At 43.7% G+C, this 22,032-nt stretch overlaps 1 protein-coding gene across 1 annotated transcript in view; it reads left to right on the top strand.

Annotated features, from left to right (window-relative positions):
• The window catches only part of FOXK2 (forkhead box K2), a 78,745-nt gene that overhangs the window by 1,369 nt on the left and 55,344 nt on the right, over positions 1 to 22,032 (top strand). The window lies entirely within an intron of this gene.

Raw genomic sequence — 22,032 nt, 5'->3', positions numbered from 1 at the left:
ACGTAAAAGTTGAAAACTCTTCAAGCATGATGAATTTTTAAATCTGTGCTCTGAGCCTTAAAATTTTGGGAAAACTGGATACTTATAACTTTTTTTTAGAAGTCAGTTGATTATTTAGAAGTTATTGTAAGGTCATATAGAGTGTTAATTGAGTCTCGTGGGGAACTGTCAAGTCTGTTACAAAACGATTCAGCTTAGTTCTATGGTTTTATGGCGTTATCGTTTACTCGGCTTGAAAAACACACTTGCTCTCTAGGAAATGCTAATTATTCCTCGGGGCTCCTTTCTAGATCATTGCAAGTAGAGCCGTTGTCCACAAAATGGGGTTTTTAACTGCTTTCCGTAGTTGGAGATGCTAAGAGCTGTTGCGTTTCTTAATCCTTGATCGTTGTCCCCGTGTGCTGTGCTGTTGCGTAGACGGCTGCAAAGCTGCACCAGCTAGTTCCTTCAGCCTTGATGGGAGCATTGCAAAGAATGTTGTTTTCAAGCCGAAACGCTGTTGATGTGTGTTTATGGTGTAGACTACATAAAATTGATGGTAGGGCCCTGACAGTTGCTTTTTAATCTGGTGGTTTGTTGTTTACAAATAACTTTTAATGTCCACAACAAAAGATGTTATATCTTTACTCAGGATTTTGAAGTTTAAAGAAAATTTTCTTATTACCATTCAGCCAAAACCATTTGTGTTGAGGTGTTAAACATGGAAATAAGTTGACCTTTCGGGAGGGAGCAATATTCAGACTTTTTGAGGGGTAGAGTGAGCCTTGTGGAAGAGATGAGTAAGAAAGACAGTGGGGTGGAGGCTGGGCCTCTGACCTTCACCTCTAGCTTGTGCACGGGAAGAGTCCCTGGGCCCGCAAGGCTGCCACGAGCCCCCGACTTCTCATGGGCCTGGGAGCTTCTGCCTGAACTGGCAGAGGGGCGTGGTTTTTTCCACAGAAGGGCTTTTGGCGTTTTTACAGTGTGAAGTAAGTGGGTAACTAGTAGGACTTTGCAGCACCGCCTTCTTGCAGGGCATCATTACACAAATATTTGGTGTAGGGTGGTAATAGATACAGGTTAACAGAATAAACTCTGTAGAGCTAAAGGTAGATAAATTGTTTTAGAAATCTTTTTCTTGAAATTAAACTCAGTGTTATGTTACAAGTTCTTTTAAGTTAAAAAAACAAGTTGTATACCTTTGAAAGTGCATGTAATTTAGAGCACTTATGCGGAGGTTGAAATATTGCTTATTTCAGATTTGCCTACTGAATTGAAAATCACTGTAGAGTTAAAAAAATGTGACGATCCATGGTTGGTCTCTTATTTGAATGACAGTGGTTTTATTCTAATTCCAACTGTAAAGTGAGTTTACATTTTGTAGTTAGTATTAAAAGTTTACAAAAAGAGAATTTGGAAGAGTACATAAGTAATTTAGGCTTAAGGTGTAGTTCATCATTTTGTTAATACTAAATAATGTATTAATTTGGGGGAATAGGGAAAGATGAGGACTGTAATGCTGTGCGTTGGCTGTCGTGAGTATTGTAAGTGGTTTGGGTAAGATCTGAATACAAGTGCCTTTTCCACAGTGGTTGGTGAGCCCCATGCCCAGTGTGGACTGGTGTGTAGAGGGGTGCTGTGTATGCACAAGAGTATCAGGGTGTGTGGTTTTCCAGAAGACAAGTGATTTCCACAAATCGTTGATTTTTGGCCAAATATGCAGGGCTTTGTGTACAGAAATGCAATTTTTTCCTCTCTGGGAGTGTCTGACTTGTTGGAAGCACAGGTGTTATTGGGACTAGGGTGGGGCTTCTGTGGGGTAGGCTCGGTGGGAGAGCCCTGGGCCACCTGGATGGGGCTCCTGGAAGTGGGCAGGTGGAGGTAGCTTTGTGGGTGTGGTTGAGCCGGCAACCCGGCCCTGTAGAAGCTGAAATTCAGGCTGGAAGGGACTTTGGGGTGGGTTGTGGAGCATGAGGTTTGGACCTGGTAGGGGAGCATTTCCACAGTGGTCAGCAATAGAGTGAAGAATGTCCAGTTGGAGGACAGGGTCCTCATGAGGACCTGGTCTGGGGCCTGAGTGAGCAGTAAAGTGTTTTAGGAAGATCTTGGTGCCGTGGTAGCAAACTAGGTATAATTTATAAGTAAAAATAAACAACTCTTTAACAGTTGTTTATACTTGGAAACGTGGAGTGAATCTGACAAGATTTGATCAGTAAGATCCTGGAATACTAATACACCAACATAAATAGAAGAAGTTGAATGTACTATTGCCCAAAACTAGTTAACATGCAGAACTGCAATTGTGTTTATTTAGAAAAGTAATCTTGTTCCTGTGCTAAATTAACTGCCTATCACTTAGTGATACAGCAACATCACCTTTTTTTGTGTGGGATATTTTCACTTGCAGATTAAGTTCAGTAATGTCACATTTGAAGACTGTTTCGTTAAATCAGACACAGCATCCTCTGAGGTGAGAGCTGGAGAGGGGCAAGCAGACAGTGGCTTCAGGAGCTTTCCATGTGGAGACTCCAAGAAAAGAACTGAAGGAACTTGCAGTGACTTGGTTCTGCTCAGAAATGGAGACGGGCCAGAACTGAGGTTCTCAAAGAATAGCAGTAACATAAAGAGAGGAATGAGGAGAGTGCCAAAAGAGGAGAAGGCCACCTGCAGTGTCACATTCATGGGGATGGAGGGCAGTGAACAGGACCATTGGGAGGATGAGGAAGGAGGCCGGGTGTGGGGCTGGAGAGCAGGGAGGGAGTGGGGGTATAAGAAGTGTTTGTGTGGGGGCCGGCCTGGGGGCACAGTGCTTAGGTTCACACGGTCTACTTTGGCGGCCGGGGGTTTGCCAGTTCAGATCCCGGGTGCGGGCATGGCACCACTTGGCAAGCCATGCTGTGGTAGGCGTCCCACATATGAGGTAGAGGAAGATGGGCATGGATGTTGGCTCAGGGCCAGTCTTCCTCAGCAGAAAGAGGAGGATTGGCAACAGTTAGCTCAGGGCTAATCTTCCTCCAAAAAAAAAAAGTGTTTGTGGGGTGGAGGGTGGGTATTATAAGGCGGGCGGAGGTGAGAGCAGGATTAGGAGGAATGGAAATGCTGTTTATCACCAGGGTGAGGTGGCTGAAGAAACCACTGAGAGATGTGTCCGAGGCCCAGTGCCCAAAGAGCAGCTCCGGATGAGATGTGAAGGAGGATAGAGCTGCCAGTAGGAGAAGATAAAACAGAGATGTCTTGTTTGAAGACCTGAGCAGAGCCACTAGTGAGGTCTGGCGTGTTTTCTAGTCCCAGGGCCACAGAGTTGTGCTGAAACGCCTTCTGAGCCTCTGAGCACTTGTCAGCAGAGCTAAGAACCAGGGTCTAGGGTGGCTGGATTCCAGGACCCAGGAGTGGGGGACGTGTAATGGCAGATCCATAGCAGAGGGGTGGAAGCGCTTTGCACTTCGAAAAGTGCTCAGCCTACAAATTAATAACTTTTAATGTCCGCTATGTGTTTTTCTTTAAAAACTACAATGTGCATTCCTTTGGTAAATTGAGATACATTTTTATCACTGATTTGTAGACATTGAGAACACAGTGCAGCTGTTTTACCGTAATGGTTACTTTATTAAGTTAAAAATAACCCAACAACCAGCTTACTTCTGCTTCACCTAGTGTGTAGTAGTTCTTGCAGTGGTAAAACTCAAGTCGTTCACTTTAATCTTTAGTTAGCGAGTAGTTTAAGATGGTTTAGATTTAAAATAGTTGGAATTTTAACACATTTTGAGAAACAAGCCTACGTGATGGGAGCTGTCACCTGCAGCAGTCATTTGTGTGCCAACCAACTGTATCAGGAGATGGCGAGGATGAGCTCTGGGAGCTGGACAGACTGGGGCCAGATTCCAGCTCTGCCACTTAACCGGTCTGAGTTTTAGTTCCCTCACTTGTAACACCAGGATGATAGCTGTCTGACATTATGTGACACAGCACCATGCCTGTGACCCTGCCGGACATCAGGGGCCTCATGTGTTCTGTCCATCGCAGTGGCCTGGTATAGAGGGGCCTATGAGGATCTAATGTGACAGAAAGTGTGACAAGAGGATGGAAATGTCGCAAGGGCCAGCACTCTTCACCTTGCTCATAGGTCCACACACGCAGTAAGTTGATCAAGAGTCACGTTTGAAGTTCCTTTAGCCCTGAGAAGTTGCCCCCTCCCCTCAAGGACCTGAGGATAAAGACAGACCATGGGACAGGTCTGTGTTGTTCAGCAGGAGGGGCTGGGAGAGGTCCATCTGCGACTGCCCTCCCCCCTGAAGCCTCCATTCTGCTTCTGCTTCTGCTTCGTTCTGACATGTCAGCTTCACCACAAACCTTCCTTGTTTTAGGGGAAAAAGAAAAGTGCCTCTGCCTTGGGTACAAAGTCAGGAAAGGGACCTAGTTAAAAGTCATGTCCTTTTGTGGTCTGATTTGAAGGATACTTGTTCATTAATGCCATCAGCAAGGCTATTGTTTCGGAAATTAATGATGGCTTCTCTGTCTAATCGAAGAACTTTGCAGTTCACAATATACAGGCCTGCTTCAGAGATATTGTGGGTTCAGTTCCAGACCACTGCAATAAAATGAATGTCACAATAAAGCGAGTCACATGAATTTTTTGGTTTCCCAGTGCATATAAAAGTTATGTTTATATAGTAGTCTATTAAGTGTGCAATAACATTATGTCTAAAAAACAATGTACATACCTTAATTTAAAAATACTTATTGCTAAAAAATGCTGACCATCATCTGAGCCTTGAGCAAGTCCTAATCTTTTTACTAGTGAAGGGTCTTGCCTCAGCGTTGATGCCTGCTGACTGGTCAGGGTGGTGGTTGATGAAGAGTGGGATGGCTGTGTCAATTTCCTGAAATTACAGTAATGAAGTTTGCTGCATAGATTGACTCTTCCTTTCGCGAGCGATTTCTCTGTAGGCTATGTTGCTGTTTGATAGCATTTTACCCACAGTAGAACTTCTTTCAAACTTGGAGTCAATCCTTTCAAACCCCATTGCTGCTTTATCAACTAAGTTTATGTCATATTCTAAACCCTTTGTTGTCATCTCAGCAGTCTTCACACTATTTTCACAGGAGTAGATTCCATCTCAAGAAACCACTTTGTTTGCTCATGCATGAGAAGCAGCTCCTCATCTGTTGAAGTCTTGTCGTGAAATTGTAGCCGTTCAGTCACATCTTCAGGCTCCATTTCTAATTCTAGTTCTCTTACTGTTTCCACCACGTCTGCGCTTACTTCCTCCACTGAAGTCTTGAACACCTCAAACTTGTCCATTTTAGGACTGATAGACCTGCTGTCAAGCAGGATTGCCCCAAACCTTCAATTTGTAAAAAATGCAGTATTTGTGAAGCACAGTAAAACGAGGTATGCTTGTACTGTTTTTCTTTTTAAACTGCTGTTTTATTGAAGTGTAACGAACCACATATACTTTTGAGTGGTCTCTTTCTGGAGACACTTGAGGACCTGAAGCTGGGCTTCCCTGCGGTCCTTGAATGTCACCTGGACGCCTTCCAGGGGGCACGGGCGCTCAGGACCCCTAGGAGTGGTAGGTCGTGGAGCCTGTTCTCAGGACTAGCCTGTCAGCAGCCCCTTCTGCTGTCAGGCTCTGGGAGGCAAAATGTTCCCTCCTCATCCTCTTATGCTGTAAATTCATCTTGTTGCTCGACTTTCTCCCGCACTGGTCTCCTAAGGTGGGGACCAGGTCCTGTATGTGTTTGTATCCCCTGGAAATGGCCCAGAGCCATCATCACTTGGTACATACCCAAAATATACGTACGCGTTGACTGCTGGTTTAGGACAGTACTGTTATGTGAACATTCTCAAGTGCTGATCACCTAGTGATGGGATTCTAGTCAGACGTGGCCCCTCCGATTATGGTCCCCTGTTTACCAGCAGGTCCCATCTAGATCCACAGTTTCAGAAGTACAGCATAGTTTCATGCATAATTGGTGGAAATACTCCAGAAGATGAAGCTATTATAGTAACAGAGCAGATTTTTCCATTGTGAAAATACAACAATTCTTAGTTTGCTGAGGAGAAAGTTATTTTTGGAAAATGAAGAAAAGAGGGTTTCTAAAATAAGGAAGCTTTTAATGAAAACAGTTATCATTTTGGATAGTATTCATATCTGTTTAGCATTTTTGTGGAACTCATGTTTTCTTTTATGTTTGGGTTTTGGAGCAGTTTACAATATCTTAAATAATGATAATGTAGTAAGTCAGCTCCCACATTTCTGATCCCAGTTTTCAACGAGGATTTTTTGAATTTGCTAATGAAACACAATACACCAGGGCATGTTTAAGGGGCACATTGCCATTTCTATGATTTGAAGCGGTTTGAGCACCGTCACGAGGTCTTATGACTGTCCTAGGAAGCCCCTTTTAGAAAACTGTCTTTCTCAGCATACGTCAGTTTCTAGAGTGTGTGTTTGGTCTCGAGTCTCAGCCGCTTTGATAGGAATAGGGAGGGTGCTCTGCTGAGGATTCTGGAGGGATTTTAGACACTATTTGGCTTTTGCTGCAGTTTGTCTTTTGGGGCAGAATGCTTGTGTGTCTTATCCAGTGAAAGGTATCGGAGTGCAACTGTGGTTCTCACTGGGGTGCACTCTCCCACCCCTTGACGTTTGGCTATATCTAGAGACATGTTAGGTTGGCGCAGCTAGGAGGGGGGTGCTACTGGCATCTAGTGGGCCAGGACCAGGGATGCTGCTAAAAATCCTAGATGCACAGAACAGCCCCTCCCACAATGGAGAATGAGCCAATCCTAAATGTCAATAGTGGGGAAGTAGAGACCCCCTGGAGCACAGTACTCTAGCAGTTGATAACAATGGGATGTGACTCTTAGTCCTATCAGTGGTGAATTTTAATAACTTCTTATAAGTGGTGCCTGCTTAAAACCTTTAAACTACCAAAGCATTTGTTTCAAATTCAGGGGCGGGCACCTTTCTAAAACAAAGCCTGAGGTGGAGAGGCCTGGTGTGGAATCACTCCCTTTGCAGCTTTGGAAGGGCACTCACAGAACATGATCCTAAACCTTCCCTGGTTGTAAGATCAGTCTCAGTGCTTTGAGGGGTAGCCTAACAATCTCCCCTTTGGAGTGTGTGCTCTCGTGCATGTCCATTGGCTTTAGTTAGGTTGATAAAATTACTCTGAACCCATTTATGGTTAATGGGAAAAAAGACGTTGAGTTGTTGTAGTAGAGTTGTTCCCGTTTTTTGTGGTTTGGTTCCCCTGGAGAGTGAACTGATGATGTGCGGGAATATGCCATTAGTGTCACCACAACCACACGGTAAAAGACTGCTGCCAGATGCTGTTTTCTCACGGTGTTTAGTCACTCATAATGGGCCGTACGAAACTCATCTTTTGACTCTTACTTGAACAGATGGGATATAGAAAACCCTAAACAAGAAAATTGGAGACTTACTGGTGGGTTTTTTGATTTTTTTTTTTTTTTTTTTGTCTTTTTCAGAGTATAATTGCATTTTGTGTGCATAGGTGATTTTTTTTTTTAAAGATTGGCACCTCAGCTAACAGCTGTTGCCAATCTTTTTTTTTTTTTCTGCTTTTTTCTCCCCAAATCTCCCCAGTACATAGTTGTATATTTTAGTTGTGGGTCCTTCTAGTTGTGGCATGTGGGAGGCCGCCTCAAGATGGCCTAATGAGCGGTGCCATGTCTGCACCCAGAATCTGAACACTGGGCTGCCGAAGTGGAGCGTGTGAACTTAACCACTCAGCCCCATCCGGCCCCCATAGGTGATCTTTTAAAAATATTACATTTTTGGGCCGGCCTGGTGGTGCAGCGTGTAAGTTCGCCCGTTCCGCTTCTCGGCAGCCCGGGGTTCGCTGGTTCGGATCCTGGGTGCGGACATGGCACCACTTGGCACGCCATGCTGTGGTAGGCGTCCCATGTATAAAAAGTAGAGGAAGGTGGGCACAACGTTAGCTCAGGGCGAGGCTTCCTCAGCAAAAAGAGGAGGACTGGCAGTAGTTAGCTCAGGGCTAATCTTCCTCTAAATAAATAAATAAATACAAATATTACATTTTTGCCATTTTTAAACTGTTGGAAGATATTAGGATTATGAGCACCAGTTTTACAGCTGTTTGAGCTGGGTAGAGGAGGATGTCGCTTAAATGGAGTAGACTGTCCATTTCCGGTTCCTCGTTGAGTCTTCTGTTTCCACTTTGCCCAGTCTCCCTCTGAGCTTGCCCACATGTGTAGTCAAACACCACTCACATCCTGTACCGTGGCACTTAAGTGTTGCGTAGGCTGGGCTGGTTCATCCTCTAGTTGTGCACTTTGTGGGACTGTGGCCCAAGACCCCTCGATGACCTTGAGTAGTGCCAGTACTTGTTAAGACTCAAATGTGTGCTGGTGTATTTGTTTGACGTAGGCTGCGAGGTTTGGATTTGGTAGATATTGCACCAAAGGAAACAGTTTAAAATGGTTTTAAATAAAATTAACTTCACTCTTCGATTCTACAATTCCCCCTACTTTTCTTCTTGTTTGTATTGATGGTAGACTATCCTAAGTGGCCTTTTTATCTTTGTATTATGACTTTTTAAAAAATTTAATGATGACTCATAACATGGAGAGGGAGCAGGGCAAGCCTGGGTACATGAGAACAGAATTTCCTGTAGTTGAATTAAATGTCCTGATAACGTGCATCAGGCTACATAACTGCTGTCATGCTGGATGTCAGACCGCTATAGGTCTGTCCTGGAGCAGTTCTCTTTTCTTTAGTGTTGCTTGATGCTAGACAAGGTGGGTCTGGTCTTGGCTGTGTCCCTGCAGGTGTGCTGCTCATCTTCGCTTCTCCCACACAGCATCTGCACAGGCGCTGGCACATGTGGCTCCTGGTGGTCCTTCTGGCTGAGGACTTTTGCAGCTGTCTGGGGCGACCCTCCTGGATTGCCCAAACTGGAGCACATCCTTGTCCCTAACGAAGTCGTTCAACTCTAACCCTTTCTCCCACCCCCGTCCTGATTTGACTTCAGTGACCTGACAGCATTCACTTCCCCTCCCTGTCTCCTCTTATAGAATGTTATCAAACTAGTTGAAAATAGCACCCCCAAAAGCAATACTTTATTTTCCATTGATCTTTTCTTTTGTTCTCTCTCAAAAGTTGTTTTTCAGAGTGTGCATTTTCTTATTGACATAAATTTACCTGTTGGTCACAGTTCTGAAAAATATCTAGTTCTTTATAAAATCTGTGGGTTTCCAGTAACCAGGCATTCAGTGTTTGGGGTTTCTTTTCCTGTGTATCTCTAATGAGAAGAGCTTTGCTTTCATAAATGGTTTTTAAAAATGACTTTAGTATTTGGCACTGGTGATTAATTCATCACTTTTATTTGCTAAATGAATAGCTTCTACATGTATGCCATTATATGTTAGAGTATAGTGCTCCAAGCCTTGGTTGTAGTTGTTGGGAGACACCTCAGGCCATTGGAACTGCATCCTGGCTTGGCTGCTGACTGATTTTTGGTGGCTGACAAACCTTTGTGAGTTGTCGCATTGTCTGTAGGTCAAGGCGAAGCTTGACTGAGAAAGCTGGTTGAGTGTCTCTCAGCTCCGGGTGTCCAGTAGGTGCTAGGTCAATCTTAGATCCCCTCTCTGTTCTGTGGAGGCCAACTTTCCAGGGGCTTCACTTAAGAACTACATCCTAGAGGTTGCTTGTTATTCTCCTCGGTGTGTTATTCTTCACAAACCTCTCCACATAGAAAAGGTTGAGAGTGGGCTGAGAATGAGCAGTGTAGGCCCTGTATGCTCATCAAGCTACTGGAACAGTGTTACAGCACCACCTGGGCCAAGGGGAGGTGAGAGCCCCTCCCCTTGTGACCACACTGTTTAATCTCTTAACCCCAGGGTCCTCCTCTGTAAACAAGGATATTACCGAACTGACTTTGTGGGGTTGTTGTATGGATTCCCTTTTGCTTGACACAGAAGAGTTGCTGAATAAATGTTAATATTCTTTCTTTAAAGAAAAAGATTTTAGGGGCCGGCCCTGTGGCCAAGTGGGTAAATTCGCATGCTCCGCTTTGGCGGCCCAGGGTTTCGCTGGTTCAGATCCTGGGCGCGGATATGGCACCGCTCATCAAGCCATGCTGAGGCGGTGTCCCACATGCCACAGCAAGAAGGACCTAGAACTAGAATATACAACTATGTACTGGGGGGGCTTTGGGGAGAAGAAAAAAGAAAAGGAAAAAAATTTTAAATTTCTTGTCTTAAGTATTTTGATTGGAGAGTTTAATCCATTTACATTTAAAGTAATTACTGATAACGAGAGACTTGTGCTATTTTGCTATTTGTTTTCTTTATATCTTACAGCTTTTTTGTTTTTCATTTCCTCCCTAACTTCCTTCTTTTATGTCTAGTTGATTTTTTGTAGTGAACTGTTCTGAATTCTCTTCTCATTCCCTTTTGTGTATATTTTTAAGATATGATCTGTGTGGTTACCATGGGGATTACATTTAACATCGTATACATTTAACATCCTGTTTTTAAAATGATCTATTTTGAATTGATATCAACTTTAGAAATATACAAAAATGCTCCTTCTATACATCTCCTTTCTCCTCCCTTTTATGTCGTCACAAATTTCTTCATTATGCTTTGTGTGCCAAATAACAGATTTATAATTATTTTTATGCATTTGTCTTTTGACTCTTGTAGGAAAACCAAAATTACAATACTAACTTTCATATTTTCTCATGTATTTACCTTTACTGGAGATCTTTATTTCCTCACTGTTTATTGATTTTTCATTATTGATCTTTCATTTCAGCCTAACGGACTCTGGCAGGTCTAGTGTAAATGAACTCCCTCATCTTTTGTTTATTGAGGAATGTCTTAATTTCTCCCTTGTTTTTGAAGGATGCCTTTGCCAGATATAGTTCTTGATTGATATGGTTTTTTCTTTTGGCACTTCAAATGTAATCCCACTGTCTTCTGGCCTGCGTGGTTTCTGATGAGAAATCAGTTGTTAACCTTATTGAGAGTCCTTGGATGTGACAAGTTACTTCTCTCTTGCTGCTTGGCAAGATTCTCTCTCTGTCTTTCAGTCGTTTGATTTTAATGTCTCAATGTGAGTCCCTTGAGTTTATCCTACTTGGAGTTTGTTGAGCTCTTCCTTGTCTTTCATCAAATTTGGGGTAATTTTCAGCCATTATTTTTTCAAGCAGTCTTTCTGTTCTTTCCCTCTACTTCCTTTGGGACTCCCTTATGTTGGTCTGCTTGTTGATGTCCCTTAAGTCCTTTAGGCTCTCTTCATTCTTCTTCATTTTCTTTCTGCTCTTCGGACTTTATAATTTCAATTAGCCTATTTTAAGTTTGCTGATTCTTTTCTTTTGTCTGCTCACATACGCTGTTGGACCCCTGTAGTGAATTTTTCATTTCACTTGCTGAAATTTGCAGCTCTAGGATTTCTGTTTCATTCCTTCTTATAATTTTATATCTTTGTTGACCTTCCTGTTGCATTCATACATCATTTTCCTGGTTTCCTTTAGATCTTTGTGTTTTCCTTTAGATAATTTGAACATATTTAAATAGTTATTTTAAAGTCTTTGTCTGGCAAGTCTTCTGTCTCACCATCTTCAGAGATGGTTTCTGTTAATTTATTTTGTTCCTCTGACTGAGTGATACTTTGTTTCTTTGTGTGCCTTGTGATTTTGTTGTTGAAAACTGGATGTTTGACTATTGTAATATAGTAGCTCTGGAAATGAGATTCTCCTCCTGCCTGAGGATTTGCTGTTTTTTATTTGTTGACGGCTGTAGGAGTCCTTTTTGCCTAGTGACTTTCCCATACTATTATTGCAGAGACTTGACAGTGTGGTCCCTGAAGTCCTGTTTTATAGCTTGTGTTCAGCTGGTGTTTTGACAGATTTCCTTGAACACCAGGAGATCTCTCATCTCCCAGTCTTTGCATGTTGGCTCTGTGCCTGGGCCCTCCTTCAGCTCTTGATCAGACTTGCACTGTGCTTAGGGATTGGCCCAAGGTGAGAGCCCAGGGTCTTCTCAGGTCTTGTATGAGCATGCGTCTTGGCCTGACCATGTGTGACTTTCTGAATTTCCTGGTATGCGCTGTTAGTTTTGAATGTCCTAATTTCCCAGAGAAACTCTCCCCAGCTTTTGCCTTAGGTACTGTATTGCATGTTTGGAATGTAATCTTTTGCTAAAGGCTCTGAGGATTGCTAATTGGACTTGCAGTGCTTTTGAGCCTTTTCAGCCTGGGTTCTGAGTTAGGTGAGACACAGAGGAGTGCCTGTGTCGTTCTTCAGGTAGCCCCCAGACAGGTTAGAACAGGCGTACGTGATGAGTTCTGAATAAAGTCTACTCTGCTCCCTAGAAGCAGGGATACAGTTGCATGTTGCAACCCAGGCTGCCACCACTTTAAGACCATTTATGCTTTAAGACCAAGGCCTACTACTGCCCTGCTGGAGGGAGTGGGGCAAGGGCAGCAGCATCTAAAGCCTCCCTACCCTTCCGTGGTATCTCTTTCCTGATTGAGCAGTTGGTGGTTGCAGACTTCTGACTGCTTTGCATAGTTTTCACAAATTGGCTCTGACTGTTTCTGCTTGTTTTCCAATGTTTGTGTGTGTGCTGGGGGGAATGAGAGCTTGGAGCTTCCTCCTGAGCCATTTTGCTCATGTCCCTCCCCATGACCAGTTCCTTTGAGTGAAAATTCAGATTCTTTTATCATTTTTCACTGAGTATGAAATAATAGCAGTTCTTTTTCATGGATTTAGTGATGTAACAACATTTGAATAAAGTCAAATTTTTGTCCCATTTTTTTAAAGTGAGAGTTTGAAAAAAATTTCTAAATTGCCTTGAGTGGAAAATAACATGAAAGTCAGACTCTCATTCATTCTCAGTAAAGTCCATCTTGGCTATTCTTAGTATTTGTTAGGGTCTATTCTTTGAATAAAGAAATATGAAATTCTTTAGTGGTCTTATCCTGTGTGAAGTGTTGATTTCTCTTTCTTTACAATGTCTCAGCAAAAAGCCAAGACCATAATAGTGATTTTGTTAAGGAAACCTTTGTTGATACCTGCAGTCTTAGGAAGGACGTTTTGCTTTAAGATAAAGTAAGAAATAATTTTACATTTAGATTATTACACATGTTTTAAGATGTTGCCATGGGGCCGGCCCAGTGGTGCAGCGGTTAAGTTCACACGTTTCGCTTCGGTGGCCCGGGGTTTGCTGGTTCGGGTCCTGGGGTTGGACATGGCACTGCTTGGCATGCCATGCAGTGGTAGGTGTCCCACATATAAAGTAGAGGAAGATGGGCGCGGATGTTAGCTCAGGGCCAGTCTTCCTCAGCAAAAAGAGGAGGATTGGCAGCAGATGTTAGCTCAGGGCTACTCTTCCTCAAAAAAAAACACGACTCTCTAAAATGTTGCCATGTGTATGGCTTGCCAGTGGGGAGGGTGAAATTCTTCCCTATAGGTGGTGATGAGGATGGGACAGCAGTGCCCTGTTGGGGCGTGCTCACTTACCTGCTCCTGCTCTCATTTGCCCTGTGAATTCTGTTGAATTGATTTTTATCCCTATTCTAGGTGAGATGGAGGCTTGGAGGGTGTTAATTCAAAGTTGCACAGCTTGGAAATGGTGGAACTAAGGTTCGAACCCACGTCCAGCTTTCTTGCCATTGTTTTTAGCCACTAAAGTCTACTTAAGGTCAAGAAGAAGCGATTAATTGGAGGACGGGAAAAATCTGCAGGTGAAACTGAAATAAATTTTTGTTGTTATTTTTCTGGGTTTTTTTTTTTTTTTTTTTTTTGAGGAAGATTAACCCTGAGCTAATGTCTGCTGCTAATCCTCCACTTTTTGCTGAGGAAGACTGGCCCTGAGTGAACATCTGTGCCTATCTTCCTCTACTTTTTATATGTGGGACGCCTACCACAGCATGGTGTGCCAAGCAGGACCGTGTCCGCACCCGGGATCTGAACTGGCGAAACCCGGGCTGCCGAAGCGGAACTTGTGAACTTAAATGCTACGCCTCTGGGCTGGCCCCAAAATAAATTTTTAATTGCACTGATTTATCTAATCTGTTTTTGGCTTTTAGATTATGTAAATTACTCTACTTGAGGAAATACCATATAACTATTATAATGTATTTATTTACATGGAAGAAAGTTCCCATATTTGTGGGAAAAGTTAAAGAACAGTGTGTGTAATCCCGCTGTTTAGAAATGTAAGTATATGTGTGTGGCATACCTGATGCATCTCTACATTTAAAACACCACTAAGATGGTAGGAATGCCTGTCTCCAAATGGGCGTCATGGGCTGACTTTCTATTTTCCTTTTTAAAAAGTTTCTTTAATGTGCATATACTTCTGTTTAATAAGAAAACGTTACATCTGAGAGTTGACTGTCCTAATGTAGACCAGTCTATTCTTTAGGCATATTAGTTACTCGTATTCTGTAGCAAGTGAAGTGCACTCTGTGGCTTCTAGACCTGGTGGCACTGCCTTGTGGCTGTGAAGCAGACTGTGTACGTCGTGTAGTAGGCTGAAGAGCTGTGGTGACACGTGGGTGGTTTCTTACTTTGTATTACATTTTGGACATGGGATATCAGTTAGTCTTCTCTTGAAATGCTGTGTGTGTCTTGTCCCTAGGATAGGCTGTGTCCACATATTGTGGCAACTGCGCCTGTCAGTAACATCACCATGTGTCAGTTCGTAGGAATGAATATTTTAAAAATAATTTCTGATTCTCAAAAATCTGTGGATTGCTCTTCTACCCTAAAGGAGGAGTGAGAAGTAATGTGGAGTCAATTATTGGCATAAATACCGCATGTCCCCTGCATGTGGAGGTTTCTGTGTTCTGTTTGAATTGCCCTCATAGGGCAATCTGATGAAAATTTTATGCCTTAGTTCTGTGACTTTCTGATTAGCAAGGAAAATTGGATTCATCAAAAATAAATTGTTCAGTTATTGGGCTTATGGTAAAATATTTATCTGTGGACACAGGCAAAGAAAGCTTTTTCTTTTCCTTTTTGAAAAAAGAAGGGGTTGCCTTTCCTAATTATGCCCTAGACCATCCTGTCTGTTGTTGGCATCCATGCTTTGAACAGTTCAAGGTTACTCTTCTCCCAGCCTGCAGTAACTGTCTTTTTCAGATTTCTGGGCACCTGTCCTTGTTCTGGTTGGGGTGGGCCCAAGGGGACTTCAGATGGGGGGGGCAGGGCTGAAGGGCACCTCTCTTGTTTAGAGAGGTCAGTACCTTAAATTATAATATAAATGTTATCTCCTCCTGATCTCAAGTCTCTCCTTCACAGTGAACATGAGTATATGAAGAAACTCTTTCTCTTTTTGAGAGTCCAGTGGTTGAGCTCCTTCATGCAGGGCTGTGGTGCCAGAGTCAAGGAAATGTGGCCCTGCCTTGGGGGGAGGCAGAAATGTTGATGTGGTCACTGTGGGAGGGGGCGGGTGGGGGCAGGGAGGCTGGGGGGAGTTGGAGTAAGGCGCAGTCTAGAAAGCTGCGTATGTGGACAGATGGGCAGGGGACCCAAGGCTGGGGAACACCCTGCCTGGCAGGGAGTTTGACTTTACCAGCCAAGGAGCTCTGGCCATCTGAGCAGGAGGGCTATCCCATGACCACACGAGGGGCTTGTGCCTGAGGACAGGGAGGCTGGAGATGGATTGTGGAGTCAGGCCTGGGTCTCACTACTCACAACCAAACACAGAAACTGTCAGGGCTTAACCAGGAGGCAGGCCTCCGGGAGTCTTACGCAGACCCATGGGGCAGAGATCTTTTGGAATTATGAATGCTTTGGGATTGTAGAAGGGTGACTCAGTGATTATGTACAACTCAGCCCCTGGCATCCCTCGCAAAAGCTGGACAGTGCTACCCATCAGATACCTCCTGTTTCTACAGAGAAACATGCACATTCCCACGGTCAGATCAGACTTTGTGGTCAGCCGTATAACAGTAAAACTAGGCTTTGGGGCTTTCAGAATTGTGGGTAAGGGATTGTGGACCTATAGAAATGTATTTCTCTCTCTCTCTCTCTCTCTTTCTCTTTCTTTTTTTGCTGAGGAAGACTGGCCCTGAGCTAACATCCGTGCCCATCTTCCTCTACTATATATGTGGGATGCCTGCCACAGCATGGCTTGCCAAGTGGTGTCATCTCTGCACCTGGGATCCGAACTGGTGAACCCAGGGCCGCCGAAGTGGAACATGCACACTTAACCACTGTGCCACCGGGCAGGCGCCTATTTCTCTCTCATTTTAAAAATACATAGTTACTCTGGCTCTTGTCTGCATGGTCCTGGTGGCCACCAGAGCCCCAGCCATTACCTCTACATTCCAGGTAGCAGGATGGGCACTTCCTGGAGTCCTGGGTGCTTCCTGTGCATTTTCTCTCCTGGCACTGGGATTCATGGCCATACCTGGCTGCAGGGGAGTGTGGGTGAGCAGGCACCTGTAGGTGCTCTTGCAAGGAGGGAGCAGGATGGTGTGGTGGGCAGATTAAGGGGTGAGGGAAGTGTGGGAATGAGGTGGACTTCTAGGTTCTAGTTGATGGTTCTTGTGGATGCTGTTGGCATAATCTGAGCAGAGCAAATGCTAAGCCCTGTTGGAGAGGATAGTGGGATCTTTGGACTTGCATGAATGCTTTTTATGTTTTCCTTCTGGCATTAATATTTTAGTCTTGTGTTTTTTCTGTTTTTGCCCTTTATTTTTCACTGCACCTTCTTCGTTCTGAGTATTTCTTGTTGTGGGCCCCTTTTGACCTGTAGAGTGCTGGAATTCTGCTTCAGCAGAAGCTCCTCCACCATGGGGGAGTATAGACTGAGGTGGTCTCAGGCGCTTCTCAGGGTCTGTGATGTCCCATCCCCATCTGCCGTCAGCAGTGATGTCCTTAGTCTCTCTTCCTGAAGACATGGATTTCCTCCTGGCTGGCGGGAAGGGTAAGGGAGGAGGGAAAGGATCTCAGCTTGCCCTCCCAGAAGTCACCAATTTCAGAATGTAAGAAGAGGTGGAAGCACGCCAGTTGGTTATGCTTGGGCCACGGGCCACAGTGGATAGGGTACTGAGACTGCAGCCTCGTCAGGACCACGAGAGTGAGGAGTGGTACCAAGTCCTTGTTAGAAGGCAGCATGTGGCACTCAGGGAGGCCCTGGGAGTAAACCCATGCCTTATAGCTGCCCTAACCCACAGAAAGTGGGTGGATTTCATTTTGGATGTGTTGAATTTGAAGCAATGGTAAATCCCCCAGGATTTTGTTAAAGCATCGATTTCTTTGGTTTTTCCAGTTTTGACATCAGCTGAAAGCACAGCTTTTTGGGTGGTAAACCTAGTAAGGAGCAGGTAGAATATGCTGACAGAAGTTGTCTCAGACTTGTGGGACCTGTTGTCAAGGTGCCTCTGCCCAGGTTTAGGATTCTCTTTCCTTTACACTCCACTCCCACTTCACTCCCTCTCCTCAGGAAGAGTGGAAGGCACAGGATTGTGTCTGCCTTGCATCCCCTTGTTGGCTTCATTACTGTCATGTTAGTGATGTGTTGGCCCTCACATCTCAGTGCTTCGAGCCCCAATAAGCCCCACTTGTGGTGAGCCTGAGGCAGTCAGTAACCAGCAGGCTCCGTGGGGTGAAGTCAGAGCCCTGGTTGGCTCAGGCCCTCACTGGATGGTCTGTGAAGTGGATGTCAAGGGCCCAGGTTGGTTTGTTCCAACCTTTGGTTCTTAACCAGGGGTGGGCATCACTGTCACATGGAGAGTTTTTAAAAAAAATCCTGGGCTTAGGCCTCTCTCTCCCTTCAGAGACTGGTTAACTGGGGTAGGGGGCCGTGTAGGGGGGTGTACATCTGCTTGTGTGTGGGCATATGTGTGTGTGTTTTGAAAAACCTCTCCAGCAGCTTCTGGTAGGCACTCTAGCACTGTTTAGGAAAAAGAATGTAAAACTTAGCAGTTGGTTGCAGAAGATTCTTCGCGCTGGAGTGCATCAGGCTCTGGGCATTTGGTTGAGGGCTGACTGCCAGCTGACTGTTGAGTGGGACTGTGGGCTAGAGTTTTTGGTACCAAGTTAGGAAAGTTATTTTCAAGAAATTCAGATACTTGTTGAATTGAATTGGTGTCATGCTGGTAGTCTTTTTTTTTTTTTTGAGGAAGATTAGCCCTGAGCTAACATCTGCTGCTAATCCTTTTCTTTTTGCTGAGAAAGACTGGCCCTGAGCTAACATCCGTGCCCATCTTCCTCTACTTTATATGTGGGACACCTGCCACAGCATGGCTTGCCAGGCGGTGCCTTGTCTGCCCCCTGGGATCCAAACTGGGGCACCCTGGGCCACTGAAGCAGAACGTGCAAACTTAACCACTGCGCCACCGGGCTGGCCCTGCTGGTAGTCTTTTTTTAAATGATCAAATAAGGCTTGTTTAAAAATACTGTAATGTTCATTGCAGCATTATTTACAATAGCCAAGACGTGGAAGCAACCTAAGTGCCCATCAACAGATGATTGGATAAAGAAGATGTGGTGTATATGTACAGTGGAATACTACTCAGCCATATAAAAGAACAAAATCATCACATTTGCAACAACATGGATGGACCTTGAGGGAATTGTGTTAAGTGAAGTAAGTCAGATAGAGAACGACAATCTCTGTATGACTCCACTCATATGAGGAATTTAAACCTGTGGACAAAGAGAACAGATTAGTGGCTACCAGGGGAAAGGTGGGATGGGGGGGTCGGCACAAAGGTTGAAGGGGAGCACTTACAACATGACTGACAGTCAATAATGTACAACTGAAATTTCACAAGATTGTAACCTATCAACTAAAAAAAAATAAATAAAATGAAAATACTATAAAGTTTAAAATAATATAAAATAATGCCACGATAGAACATTTGGAACTATCAAAATGGATAGGAAAAATTACCGTAATCCCACCATCCACAGCCAGCCACTGTTAACACCAAACATATGCATTATTCTATAAATAGGTTTGAATTTTTTTTTAAATAGTAGAGATCCCTATTATAGGTAGGATTTTGTCTCCTTTTTTCAATTGACCTTATTCTTTTTCATGGTATTTAACTCTTTCTAAACATTCATTGTAATTGGTTGCATGAACTTCCCTCTGTTGGACGTGCTGTGAATTACTTTACTATCTACTATTGTTCGACATCTAGATTAACCATTTTTTGGTATTGTAAACAATACTGTAATTGAATTTTGAATTGCTAGATTCTTAGAAATGATGTTCCTTTGTCAAATGCATGTTTCCAGTTTTATATGTTCTCTGCTTCTTTTGTTAAAAGTATTAGAAGACATGTAGCACCATTAAATTCATTTTGCAAAACGAAAGATCCCCCGGAGTCTTCCGTCCTACCAGTTATCTTCATTCTCCCAGAACCCATTTCTCATCCCATCCTCTGCACGAGGACACAGCATGTGTGATGTGTGAAAGGCAGCAAGCTGCTCTCTGGGCTGCTGCTGTAGGGGGCTCTTCTGTGTATCATGCTGTGGTAGAAAATAAAAGAGCAAAGTGTTCTGCACCCTGTTTTATGTGGGGCTGGCCCTGTGGTGTAGTGGTTAAGTTCAGCGTGCTCTGCCTCAGCAGCCCAGGTTTGCGAGTCTGGATTCCAGGCTTGGACCTCTACCACTCATCAGCCATGCTGTGGCAGCGACCCACAGATAAACTGGAGGAAGATGGGCACAGCTGTTACCTCAGGGCTAATCTTCCTCAGCAAACGAAAAATGAAAACAGCCGTCCACCAGACTTAGGATATTTTCTCCCTGAGCCAGGCTCAGCCACGGACAGCCCAGTGAAAGGACTTGTCCCCCTAGCTCAGGAGGGTCTCACAGCCCACCCAGCCCATGGTAATGCTGAGTCCTGGAGAATCTTCATTTTCTTTCCTTTCCTGGTTTATTTTGTGGTGGAGAGAGGAAAACACTTTTTTTAAACTGGGAGGCTATGGGATTTCTTTTTGAAGTGGAAAGCTTGATGTGAGTGTGGGAGGGAGAAATGGAGAAGCATTGAAGCTTTTACAGCTATAAAACTGACTGAATTTTGGATCACATATCTATATTTAAATTTGGTTTATTTGATATTATTATTATTTTAAATTTGCAACTACAGCTTGAATAAGTTATTAATTGGATATAAATTTAAATGTTGAATTTTAAATTTAGTTACATTGAGATGAACTGCAGAGAGTCACCCTTTTTTTGCTTATACATAGAAGTATAGAGAGGACAGCAGGACTTGAGTAAAGTCAAATCATGGTTTTGGATGTAATGCCGTTTATTTTATCATGTGGGTCATTTATCCTACTGAGAAGAGGTTTAGAGGAGGAACATCATAGATTCATGGAATGCACCTATAAAAGGTCTCATTTGCTGAAATCTCATTCCAAGCAGCACTCTTTCTTTTAATCCTACCTCCTTTTTAACATATTCATAGACTACTGAAGGGTAGATGCTTGCCCTGGCGTAAGACATTTTCCTTTTGTATTTTTTCCTGGGTTATTTTAGAGTTATTAGTAATATCAGAGAGCGCTCCTTTCTCATCCTTTCCCCCTCTGTCTCTCAAAGAAGAATTCGAAACAATCAGCGGAAAGGCAAAGATCTTTATGGGAGAATGTGCTTGGTAGAATCCCTTTCTGGCCCAGACTTCTGAAGATGTTTTATACTATGTAACTGTAAAATATTAGTAAAGATTATCAATTTCTATTTATAGAAGTAACTAATGTTTATTATGGAAAATTCAGAAAGGGTAGCAGGAAAAACTATATGTACTTGTTAAAATTTTAATTAACATTCTAAATGTATCTTTTTTCAGTATTCATTTTACTAGAATTTATTTTGAAATAATATTAAACTTACAGAAAGTTACAAGAATAATAGAGATCTCCTACATATCCTTTATGTATATTGATCAATTTTTAATATTTTGCCACTTTTGTTTTCTCTCTCCCTTTATGTATTCTCTTCCGTTTTTCTGAACCATTTGAGAGTAGGTAGCATTTATTAGCTACTTTTACTACCCCTAATAGTACTGAGAGTATTTTCTAAATGAAGGATATCCTCTTATGTAACTACAGTGCAGTTACAAAATTCAGGAGAAGTGACATTGATATGACACTTGTATTTAGTCCACGTGCCCCATCTGCTGTTTTCATTTGCCCCACTACTGCCTCTCCTGGTCCCAAGTCCCCTCCAGGACAAGACTAGGTCAGCTGTCTCACCCCTTAGTACTCAGAGCCTTAGGTTCCTTAATCAGCCTTTATTTGTCTCAGATGATGTTGACAGTTTTGAAAGACACAGGGAAGCTGTTTTGTAGATTGTGCCTTAGTTTGAGTTTGTGTGAGCTTTCTCTGTGATCTATGGTGACGTGGCCTGTGTGGGTCCTTCTCAGGGTCTCGTGTGCCCTGGCGCGTATGGCCCTCAGCACAGTGTTAATCTGGCCAGCAGGTCCAGGAGCTGCCCTTGCTCTGTGTGACCCCACTTTGCTGCTGCGGACACTGGCTCTCCCAGGGATGCTCAACTGGCAGCGCATGTAGATGTCGTTACTGTGCAATATACTTGCCTTAGCGTCCTGGGTCCAGTAGGTTCGCAGTGTCTTGACTGGGCCAAAGGCGCAAGGCACTGGTTCTTAATAGCCTTTTCTGTAGATAGCCCACCATGATTTTACTGATTTGGCAGGGACTGGGTCACAGGCGCAGGCTCTAGGGCCTGTGGGCAGCAGGAGAGGGCATTTGCACCCTTCTGCTGCTGTACTGGGAGGTGGACCCCGACAGTGCTTATCCTGGGGAGTCCCTCAAACAGGAAAGGTGTTTGGATGGTGGGTTGCTCAGGTGACCTGTGTTTAACATATGGAAGCATGACTGTAGACTCTTTAGGATCTGCTCAGGAACACTAAAGGTGGTACATGGCAGGGAAGGTTGAATCTTGGAAAGATGACTCAGGAAATAACCGTATCTAGCTAATAGCAAAGTACAGAACTGACCGTGTTCCCTTTTGGAATGGGCTAGACCACTTGAAACAGTTTTGAGAATTGGAGGTAAGACATTGCAGTTTGAT

The sequence above is a fragment of the Equus caballus genome, chromosome 11 (assembly GCF_041296265.1).
Source record: "Equus caballus isolate H_3958 breed thoroughbred chromosome 11, TB-T2T, whole genome shotgun sequence".
In the NCBI taxonomy this organism is placed as follows: domain Eukaryota; kingdom Metazoa; phylum Chordata; class Mammalia; order Perissodactyla; family Equidae; genus Equus; species Equus caballus.
This window is presented reverse-complemented; position numbering and strand designations above follow the sequence as displayed.